Source organism: Pinus tabuliformis, chromosome 7 (assembly GCF_031772625.1).
Source record: "Pinus tabuliformis cultivar Carrire ecotype Pingquan chromosome 7, CPIR1, whole genome shotgun sequence".
Lineage (NCBI taxonomy): Eukaryota > Viridiplantae > Streptophyta > Pinopsida > Pinales > Pinaceae > Pinus > Pinus tabuliformis.
In genome coordinates this window covers 969,947,100-969,957,992 of record NC_142293.1, presented here as the reverse complement: position 1 = coordinate 969,957,992, position 10,893 = coordinate 969,947,100, and positions in this window count along the sequence as shown.

Here is a 10,893-nt window from a genome sequence, read left to right as displayed (position 1 = left end):
TTCTGTCAGAGACCCAGTTGAGATCAGATGTGGGACAATGTACTATCAGATGCTTGGATATTTCTAGTAAGTATTCCTTGCATGGAAAAGGATCTATTTCCAAGAGAAATATGTATTTTAGGAGATTGGAGGACATGTGGCCTATATAATGAGGCCTAGGTAGTCCATGATTTTCATCTTCTGATTGAAGATCATCAGGATCTTTTGATTACATAAAGAGCAGGATAGCTATTGAGCTAATTCTTTTTGTATGTTGTTGAGAATCTCTACTTGATTGATAATACATGGTTGGGGTTTTATGCTAGTGCTTTCCCCTGGATATATCTTGTGTTATGTGTGATTATTTCTCTTGATCAGTTATGCATGCTTCTACTTGATGTTGCTCATGAATTCGATTATTCTTCTGCTTAATGTTTTGTAGAAGTAGAACAAGTATTATGCTTTAGGACATTGCATGTATCAGTTTGTTCTACATGTGAAATTTCTACACTCACGACGATGCACTCCATAATGACAACATCAACTTCCACATGACAAAATAATTGCAACCATGATCAACAACATGCAAATGAAATAAGCACATGGAATGCAAGTGTAAGAGAAACACATGCAACTGACATGCATGCATGACCAACACACATCCCATCTGGTTTGAGGGGTGAACCATGCTCTGATACCACTCTGTAACACCATCCTCCCACATCTATCCAAGCAACCGACTAGCCGAGGTAAACATGCGATGAGAGGCCACTATGATATGATTCAACATCCTAAGTCATGTTAAGGAAGTGGAACCGAAGAAAACACACCATACAATCATTCAACATCATTATTAGGACTGTCAGGAACCAATCCAACCTTTTTGTCAACCAGCCCCTAGGTCCCACTGAGATTTTTGATCACTTGACCTTTGGACGATCTCATGCTATGGGCATGCTAGCGTCTAGGGACTTTTTTCCACAGTGATGTGCCATCGTCCTGGGGATTTGAGCCACTTTTTCAGGCCCAGAGCCCAGGTCACTTCCCATAATAGAATGGCATCTTCATAATAGTAAAATAACAAAGAAATGACAGTATAAATGTAATCATTGAAAGAGACCTCCATTGGACCCCTACTATCCATAACAAGTATTTCGTTAAACATATCACGAATATGTAATCTATAGGTATAAATAATAGATCTGAGCATAGGAGTCTCATACTTAGCTGAGAATTGCTAAGAAGCATTGATGCCTCAACACATAAACTACCATTTCATCGATTAGGTCATAGATACATTGTTCACTCATTTACTAGTAAAAACATGATGAGATCCATGCATAGATACTGTCATAAAACATATATAACTAGCATAATAGCAACAAAAATACCAATGAAATCATAACCATATGATCCACATATAAACCAATATAATACTCATAGAAATACAAGGAGAAATAGCCTCATATTAATGATGCAAAATCCAAACCTAGGATGAGACTTCCACGTTCCACCCGACCATAAAATGGCTTAGCCAAATCTCTCTTCATCCATTCACCCCCATGCCATATTTCAAGCATGAATGTGTGATGAGCCTAGTTATTGCAGCAAGAATGCTACAACTCCCAGGGCTACCAGCTTTACTTATCAACCTGGGGTTCGTAAAAACTTAGAGGTGACTGTGCTATATACACAAGTAGAAGTGATGGTACTTCTTATTGTCACTACTTATCTAGTAAGAGACCCTAGGGGTTACAAGCCAAACTTCTATAGGGTCAGAAGAAGCTTGATTTTGATGGAAGGAGAGCAAACCTATTCAAGGGGAGAACTATTCTATTGCAGAAATGAAGAAAACAATCATGTAATGCTAAACTCACACCAGACCCTAGCTAACCAATTAAACAACTATGCTAAGCAGAATTACTAGATCAATCACTAATCTAATGCTAATTATCTAAGTTACAGAAGTAAAAGCATCAAAACTAGACTAAGGGGTAAACAATGGAAGCTAAGCTAAATCTGTGTCTAAGCGGAAGAAGCAGTCAGAGGTCAAATTGGTGAAAAGAGGACGTGAGGGAGCAACATCGCTTGAGAGTTGTTGGATCAGGTGGGTGAAATGAAAATGAACAGCTGAGATCGGATCGTAGGAGGGTACGTAGGTAGATGGGTGAACAGGGTTAACTACAATATGAATGATGGAGATTATATTGCGGGCAGTTGAGTGAATAGATGAATGAATGGGGACAACCGAAGATGGACGACTGAGATTATATCATGCGGGTGGAGTTAGGAGATGGACAGATAGGATTAATCAACAGATGGACAATGGAGATTAGATCATGGGCAAAAGAAACGAGCGGAAATGGTATCAGGTGATGTGATGGACGTCAGATCAGAAGACAGATTGACGGTGGAGATTGGAGCACTTAAAGGTACGTGCAGAAATGAGGGAGCAGGTTTAGAGGGAGGTAAGTAGTATTTCGCGTGCCCTCAAAGCTGTAAGCAGTATTCTCAAATTTCACGCCATTAGCCTCCCAGCCGACACGTAGCACGAGGAAACCACCCATTTCACGTGCCCTCAGGTGGATAACGATCAGACAGAAATCCACGCGATATGGCTTGATAGCCGTCGTATCTGGCGAGGCAGATCAACGATGGAGTTTGACCAAGTTGGTTGGTGAGCAGGTGCGTGATAGCTATCAGGTATGACAAGGTACAACGACGGTTGGGATTTAAAGTGCACGAAGTCAAACGCTAAAAGTGAATTCGGGTGGTGATTGGTCAGTTTTGCTGTGTGAGGCGATCTACAGGTAAAAACCATTTGAACGTGGATTAACAGCTTCTGCTTAGCTTTTCATGCTGAAGGAGAATGAAAGGGATGTGAGGGAGATCAAATGATGGGAAGAGAGCGAAGGAGCATATGATCATAAAAGGAACAGAGTAACAATGTAATGAACCAGTGACTGCGTGAAACGACAAACTTCATGCAAAACTGAAACTCTGTGTTTTTGGGGTTGCTGCAGGGTTTCTTCCTCATGTCATGGTCCCAGAGGGAGGATGTGAGGCTTTGACACCTATGGACAACCTTATGGATCTTTTCTTTGCCAACCTACTGACTAAATGAAATCATAAATGATCTACTTTGCACTATTGTAATGAGACTGCAACTACTTAAACAAATGAACAATTAAACAATAAAACTCTATAATGAAAATGAACTACTTAAGCAGATGAACATAAAACAAGAAACTATGCTACTTAACAATACAATAAAGAGGAGCTAGGGTCCGGCCATAACCCATGAGCTTCAGCCCTCTGAGTTAACTCAGTGCTGGCTCAAAACAAAACTCATCTTCATTATAAAAGAACATTTTATTACATCAAGACTGATACAAATCTGCACTTGGACACAAAGTAGAGTAAAAAGTCCAAATGCTTCTAATTCTTGCTAACTGGCTCAAAAAATTGAGGTCCTAAGCCCTTCTATTTATACATCTTATTAGTGTCAGTGTCTTCACACTGCCATCAGTGATCAAAATTTACTCTTTTGCATTTCATGCTAGGAGTCCCATTCTGATGAGTTGCATTCCACTAGGTCATGGATCAACTGATGGTAGGGTTCATTTCAGTTTTCTCCCTCATGACACATATCTGCTGACCTCTTTTCATACTGTTTAGTGAATGGTTCATGTTTATTTTCAGTTCATTTCATCAAATAGGTCTTTGGTCTTAGGGTTTCAGTCTCATTAGGTATTAGGGTTTTACCATGATTAAATTTCAAGGACTATTAATTAATAATGGTCAGCAGACACATGAGGATGACAATAATCATCAAAAAAGTACTAATTTCTTAATTTTAAATCTTAATAAAGTTCTCACTTCAAAACTAGTTTTGAGGTGAAAACAAAGCATTGGTATATTATTTGTAAATTTCATGTAATTTTATTGATCCTATATGTAATAAATGGTTTCATGCTGCTCCTGGTCACTTGGTGATATTACCAAGTACATGCCACTGCAAAAAGTCAAAGAAATTGAGCATCAGTTCACCTATCCAAGCAAAAAGTCAAATATCAGAAAAACAGAGTATTTGAAAAAGGCAAATAGACATTACAAAGTGGGTTTTGTACATCAAAAATAAAAAAGTGGAAAAACTATATAAAGATTATCCCTCTATTGATCATTTCATTGTTTGAGTTGAAAATCAAGAGCTAAAAGGCGATTTTGAAGTGTCATTGAGCAAAAGTGTGCAAGTGTTGCGTTTTTGGACAAGTTGAGACTGGCGCTACGCACGAGAGGCCGGCGCTACGCACCTGGCAGATTTCCTGAGTGTAAAAGTGAACGGGTGCTACGCACTTGGGTGAGGCGATGCGCACCTGGCAGCCAAGCTCCAAATCATTCCAAATCGCCCCAATTCGCCTCAAAACTCCAAAATTACCTCTTCGCAAGTAAGTAACTCAATCATTCTTGTCGAAAAGGGTTTTTGCATCGGTCTTTGGTGATTTTGTCTCTCAAGAAGTCAAACCCTAGTTTTCACCAAACTGTCTCATAAATTTTAAAGCTCACTCATTTATTTCTATCCTATCTCATCCATTTGTTGTTCCCTAAAACCCATTCCCTCATGTAAAATTCCCTAAAAATCATTCCCTCATATATTTTCCCAAATTCCAAAACCCTATACATACACACCAAACCCTATCTCTTACATTCATTCACCACAAGAGAATACAACTATAAAAACAATGGAGAGAGATAGTGAATATGAGCTTGAAGAAGACACCCTTAGTGACAGTTCCAGGGAGAAAAACATACAGCACAGGAAGCCTCATAAAGGAGGAAGACATATCAGAGAGGAGCCTACCAGTTTGAGGGAGCTGCAAGCCTGCCCATTTGCCATTTCTTGTTTTAAACACCAACCATGTTTTGGTTTTTGTGAAATGGTGGAAAGGGTTAAATTTCGTCATGAATTAGCAAGGTTGTTTGTGACACATTTGGACAATAATGAAGTAAACCTTGCTGGAGTTACATTCACTTTGTCACCATCTGTTATTTCAGAGGCTACAGGTATGCCAAATGTGGGTGAAAAGTGGAACAAAGGTTGGGATATTGACAGGGAGTACTATGAGCCTTACATCAAGGCTAGGTACAAAGACAAACTCAAGAGAGTATTCCCCTTTAAGTTCTTGGAAGACAGGTTTGCTCCATTGATGAAGATCATCATCAAGTAATTTACTTGTGAAGGTGGGTTCTCCCGATTGTATGCTTACCACATTAGACTGCTGATGCATTTTACTAGAGTAAGGATGATGAATATCCCTTACTTCATGTTCAGAAACATTCAGAAGATGAAACATTTTGGAAAGAAGAAACCATATCCCCAGCAGTTGACTAGCATTTACCACTTCTCCTTGATTAAAATCATTGTTCTACATCAACTGAACCTTCTTAACATGCCATGGGAGTCTTTCATGTCTCATGAGATTTTCAAAGGCCCTCAAATCTTTTCATCAGTTCCTCATGAAGAAGGTGGACCTTCGGGACATGAAAAGGTCAAAGAGATTGAAACTGTTGGATTGCCAATGTTTGTGACATATGGGAGAGGCACTAGGAAACTTTTTGCAGCTGCCAGGCGAGTATTATCTCCACAAGGTGTGGAAGGGGTCTCGCCTTCATCATCAGGCTATAGGAAAATGCTATCTCCACAAGGAGTGGAAGGGGCTTTGCCTTCTTCTTCAGCTAAACAAGTACAGGTTGAGAAGCAACACAAGCAAAAAGGTAAAGGAAAGACAAAGATGCATAAGAAGGATCTTGGAGAAGAGCAAGAAAGATATTTTGATCTTGTTGATCATGAGGAGACACAAGGAGTTGATGTCATTGACTTAGAAGCTCAAGATCCAAAAACTGCCAAAAACATGATCATTAAAGAACAAGAGGCTTAGATACAAGCTTTTTCTGACAACTTAGAGAGGGATAAATGGGTCATCAAATATCTAGAGCAAGAAAACAAACAATTGAGTGACAAGCAAGTCCTCATGGAGCTGTAAATGATCAAGGAGAACAGGCAAAAGGCTAAGAAGGCCAAGGTCAAGTTGACTTTAATTTAACAAGAGATTGAGAATGACTGGGAAAATTGGCTTGAGAGGGTTAATATACACTTGAGGGGCTGATTGAGAAGGCCAACAGAGACAAGAAGATGCTTCGCCACATGGCCTACCACTACATGACTCGTAACAAGATCTGAAATATAAGAATGAGGAAGCTTAAGGCTAGGTTGAGGAAGGCCTTAAGGAGAAAGACAAGTTGAAAATCTTAGCTAAATCCTCACTAGCCCATCAAAGAAACTAATGGTGGTGCCTTGTGTCAAATCTGGGCAAGTTTTGATAAGTTTTTGTCATTTTGAAATTTTGAAATTTTCCAACACAGAAAATTGCCCTAGGTTCGTAGCGCCACCGGTGCTATGCTTTTCATTGGAGAACATTTTGAAGAAATGGCTTACATATCTATATTTAGCATGATGAGAATATCACACCTAGAAGATCTCAGCAATTTTGGAGCAAAACTTGGTCACCAAAAGGTCAAAGAACTATCAAAAAATGACCTCTGTGCCTCTTTTTGGACACACAGAAGCAACCTTGGGATATTTCACGTTTGAGGGGGAAAATGACATCCAAATGCAAAAATTCAAGGTGTTCCAGACACTAGATAGGAAGACCTTTCCAATGAGTTATCTTGGGCTCAATTTGGCTAAGGGGAAGGCCTCCAAAAGTGGCTATGAAGCGGAACTACGCACCTGACCGGTGGCGCTATGCATAGAGCTAGTTTGCCCAAAAAATCCAGTTGTCGCCTAGTTTCTTTGCAAAATTGACTTTTTCTCTCTTCATGGATGAATTTATGATTGTAATTAATGCTATGCTATTTAAATTTAATTTTTAAATGATCTTAGGGGGTAGATTCATCATTTTGAGGTGGTTTGGGGGGTCAATGAATCAGTTTCCATGCTTATAGAGGCATGTTGTTCCACTACCTATATTCCTGTTCCTTGTTTGGAAATGGTTGTAACAGTTACTTATCTCTTGGATTCGACCCTTGATGGCTAGCATAGGTGGTTTTGATGTCTATATTATGTATTTTTTCAATCATTAGTAAAGGTTGGACTCTATTGGATGCTCTGAGCTACATTGTACATCTTTACAACAGTTTGGCAAGGAAATAAACCAGGATTTGCTGCTATTTTTGTGGGATACTTGTGGTAAAGTGTTTTTGCATAGTTTCTTCTTTTGTTATTAGTTTTTCTCATGTGTTTATGTGTGCCACAATCTTATTCATTCTTCTAACTAAATGAAATCAAGATAGATAGGTAGAATACATTGGTTATAGTGCTCTGCCTTGGGAATCCATTTAGTTTTTTATGTTTCATAATATTTGAAGAGGACTCATGATCTTTGCATGCCCTCCTCAGCTCCTCACCATTCTTATACCTACCATCTCACTCAATTTCAAGTGCTAAAACACCTACCTACCTCGCCCCATAGAACACCCTGCATTCCTGACTTGATTTCCCAGACCCAAAGCTGCCTGCTCCATTTGATCCAGCAAAAACCCAAAAAAAATCAATCAAAAACCCTAGAGATACTATACCTAGCCTAAAATCCATATTTGATCTAGTCATATTGACTGAGATTGACAAGGAGAGAGCCCTCTCCCGACCTAGTAGGGCTAGCTACCAGGTTAAGCTTGGTTTGTGGTTATCCTAGGATTGCCTCCCTTCAGCCTGAGGTCAATCTAGGCTCTAACATAGTGGCGACCATACTGGGGAAGAAAGACAAATCACCCCAGTACAATTGAGAAGTTCTGAACTTTTGGATGATAAGTTTAGAATTCAGTAGGTTGAAAAGTGGAAAGTTGTAAAGCAATATAAAAATCTTGAGAACTTTGAACACACTGGCTTCAAGAAGATACACTAGGTCCAATCCCGATCCCGATCCTCCTCCCGTATTTGAAAATCCTAATCTTATCCCGCGGATACTTAGACAAGAAAGTTTATCAAGTCCTAGACCGGTGTTCAGATCTCATTCATGCCTGGTAGAGTGGTTGTTCCTTGAAGATCTCCCTTTTGACGAATATTTTGGTCTCTCCCTGTTTAGAACCACATTTGATAGTGAATTGCTGGACATAGTTGCAGACCCAAAATTCACCAAAGAGCTTGAAATCGAAAAGGCCAAATTGATAAGTAACCGAAATCTTCAGAACTCTCCTTAGTCATCCCTCACCACTGATCGAATTCCTGAACTCTCTGATTCGACTTCAACATCTTTTGCCTCTCCATCATTTACCCATATTTCAGAGAATCATCTGACATCTCCGTTTATGCCTTCCCTCCCTCATCAACCCATCATTACCCTTCAAATACCCATCACTTCTGCTACATCAACAACTCTTGTTGTCATAAATCCTCCTCTTTCCCCAAGACCAATTTCAAATCCGCCTCGAGTCATGGCTGCCAGATATGAACCTCTCGTCCTGCCTCAGAATTTGGATGATATGCCCACTGATTACCAAATTAAGATACCTCTGTTCGATGCCACTCACACAGCGCAACAACACGTTGATAGGATGAATGACATATTTGATCTTCATGAGGTAGATGCCGAAAATGTGTCCATGAGATTATTTGTATAGAGTTTTGGAGGCGAGGTTCGAAAGTGGTTCAGAGCATTGCCAGCAAGATCTATCAATACTTTTCCAGTTCTCCATAGACAATTCCTGGACTGATGGGAGGTAAAGAAAAATCCTCTCCAAATTTTATCTGAGTATGAAAATATTAAAAGGAATGTAGGTGAAAGTGTCCAAGATTACTGCGTAAGGTTCAATACAGTTTATAATTCTATTCCAGCTAATATTAAATGACCAATGGGGTTTAGCATTTATTAAATTTCGAGACGGCTTTGATGTCGATATGGCATATCAGTTGCGAGAGAGAGATCCTACCACACTTGAGGACATGCAGAAGAACGCAGTGAGTGTAGAGGAAAATCTGCTAGCCAAAAGAGCAAGGATGAAAAATGAAAGGAAAGTGACTATAAAGGAAGAAGCATCTTCCTCAGACGTTAAGGCAGATCATATTCTCTGGAAAATTGAGAAGATGTTTGATGGTTAACAATTGCAGACAAGCCTAAAACCACAAGCAGAAATCCAAACTTCAGAGAACAGCAACAACCTCAGTTCAGGATTAAACAAAGGGAGCAAAAGGGACAAGATCAGTCATCACAGTAGCAGGTCAAAACTCCTTTGCAACAAAACTATGTACATGGAATAGAGTCTAGGGATGATGATGATTATGTGGTTGAGGCGAATCATTTCTTCACTGCTGATGGTTCGCCCATCTATCTCACGGAAGATGAAGAATATTCGGAGATCCCTAATGCTCAAAAGGATGAAGATTACATACTAGCAAATGAAGCAGTTTTGGAGGATGAGTCAGACGATTATTAGTGAGGATATATGAATGCATTGACAGCACAACAGAAACAATATTCATTGAGAAGCAAAGATGTACCAGTCAGTCCAGTTTAAAAGAGAAAGGAAGCACAACCCAAAAATGACTCCTCAAACATTCAGAAGAAAGGGAAGGAGCCTATTGACCCAACTTCCAGCAAAGGATCTTCTACAATGAGAAGACTAAAGCAAGGTGCAGCAAAAGAGAAATTCAAAAAGAAGGACCCTCCAGTCAAAGAGGTAGATAAAGTTTTAGATTTTAGTTTGGAAAATGAGATTGCTAAATTAAAAGTTTCAATTCCTTTGACTGAGTTGATGAAGAATAGCAGTTATAAGCACCAAGTGTCCAAAATTTTGAACATAGATCCTTTATGTGATATGGTTAATGTAGAAATGATCACCCTGAGCTCATTTTTGGTCCTGCCTTAGAAGGTCAGTCTGAGGATAGTGAAGTTCCTCCATTCTATATAAGCCTTAGATTGAATGAGTATGTCCTTCATAATGCGATGTTTGATTCCGGAGCTTCCCATAATCTAATGCCAAAAGCCATTATGGAGAAATTGGGCCTTGACATTACTCGAAAATATCATGACGTGTACTCTTTTGATTCGGGTAGAGTCCGTTGTATTGGACTTAACAATGACTTGGTGGTATCTTTAGACCAAATCCAGGCAAAGAATGTTCTCATGGATGTGGTTGTTGCGGACATTCCACCACGGTTTGGTATGCTTTTCTCCAGATCGTGGGGTGCAAAGCTTAAAGGGACTTTACAACTAGATTTCTCCTATGCTACTATTCCCGTGTTTGGCCAATTGAGAAAACTATATAGGGAGAAGAAAATGAAGTACATGATTACAAGCAAGGAGAAACTGCTTAATCATCCAATTAATGCTGTACATATAGATTTAGAGTCATTTGTATTATATTCAGATAGTGGTTTGAATGATGTTGATAGTCAGTTAGTTGAAGTAGAAGATGTGCCAGAGATTTCAGAAAATTTTAGAGCAGTCCTTGATCAAGAAAGACACAAAATGGCAAGTACCTTTGAGCAGTCCACATACCGGTAGCAACAAAAAGGTAATGAACATCAGTAAATTAAAGAGATTAGTTAATGTAAGAAAGAGGATGAAACAAAATTTTAGCATTTAGAAGAAGAAGCAGGTCTATGGAGCATGGATTTTGATGGAGCCGTGGGTAAGGATGCTTTCAGCATAGGGATTTGGATTCACAACCCTGTTTTCTAGCCAAATAAATTCCCTAGTAATCTTAGAACTTGTTCATATAAATTGGCCTTTGATTGTTCTAATAATGAAGCTGAATATGAAGTGCTGATTGCAGGTTTGAAAATTCTCAAAAAGTTGAATGCAAAAAGGATATCAGTCTATGGAGATTCGGAGCTAATAATCAAGCAAGTGAAGG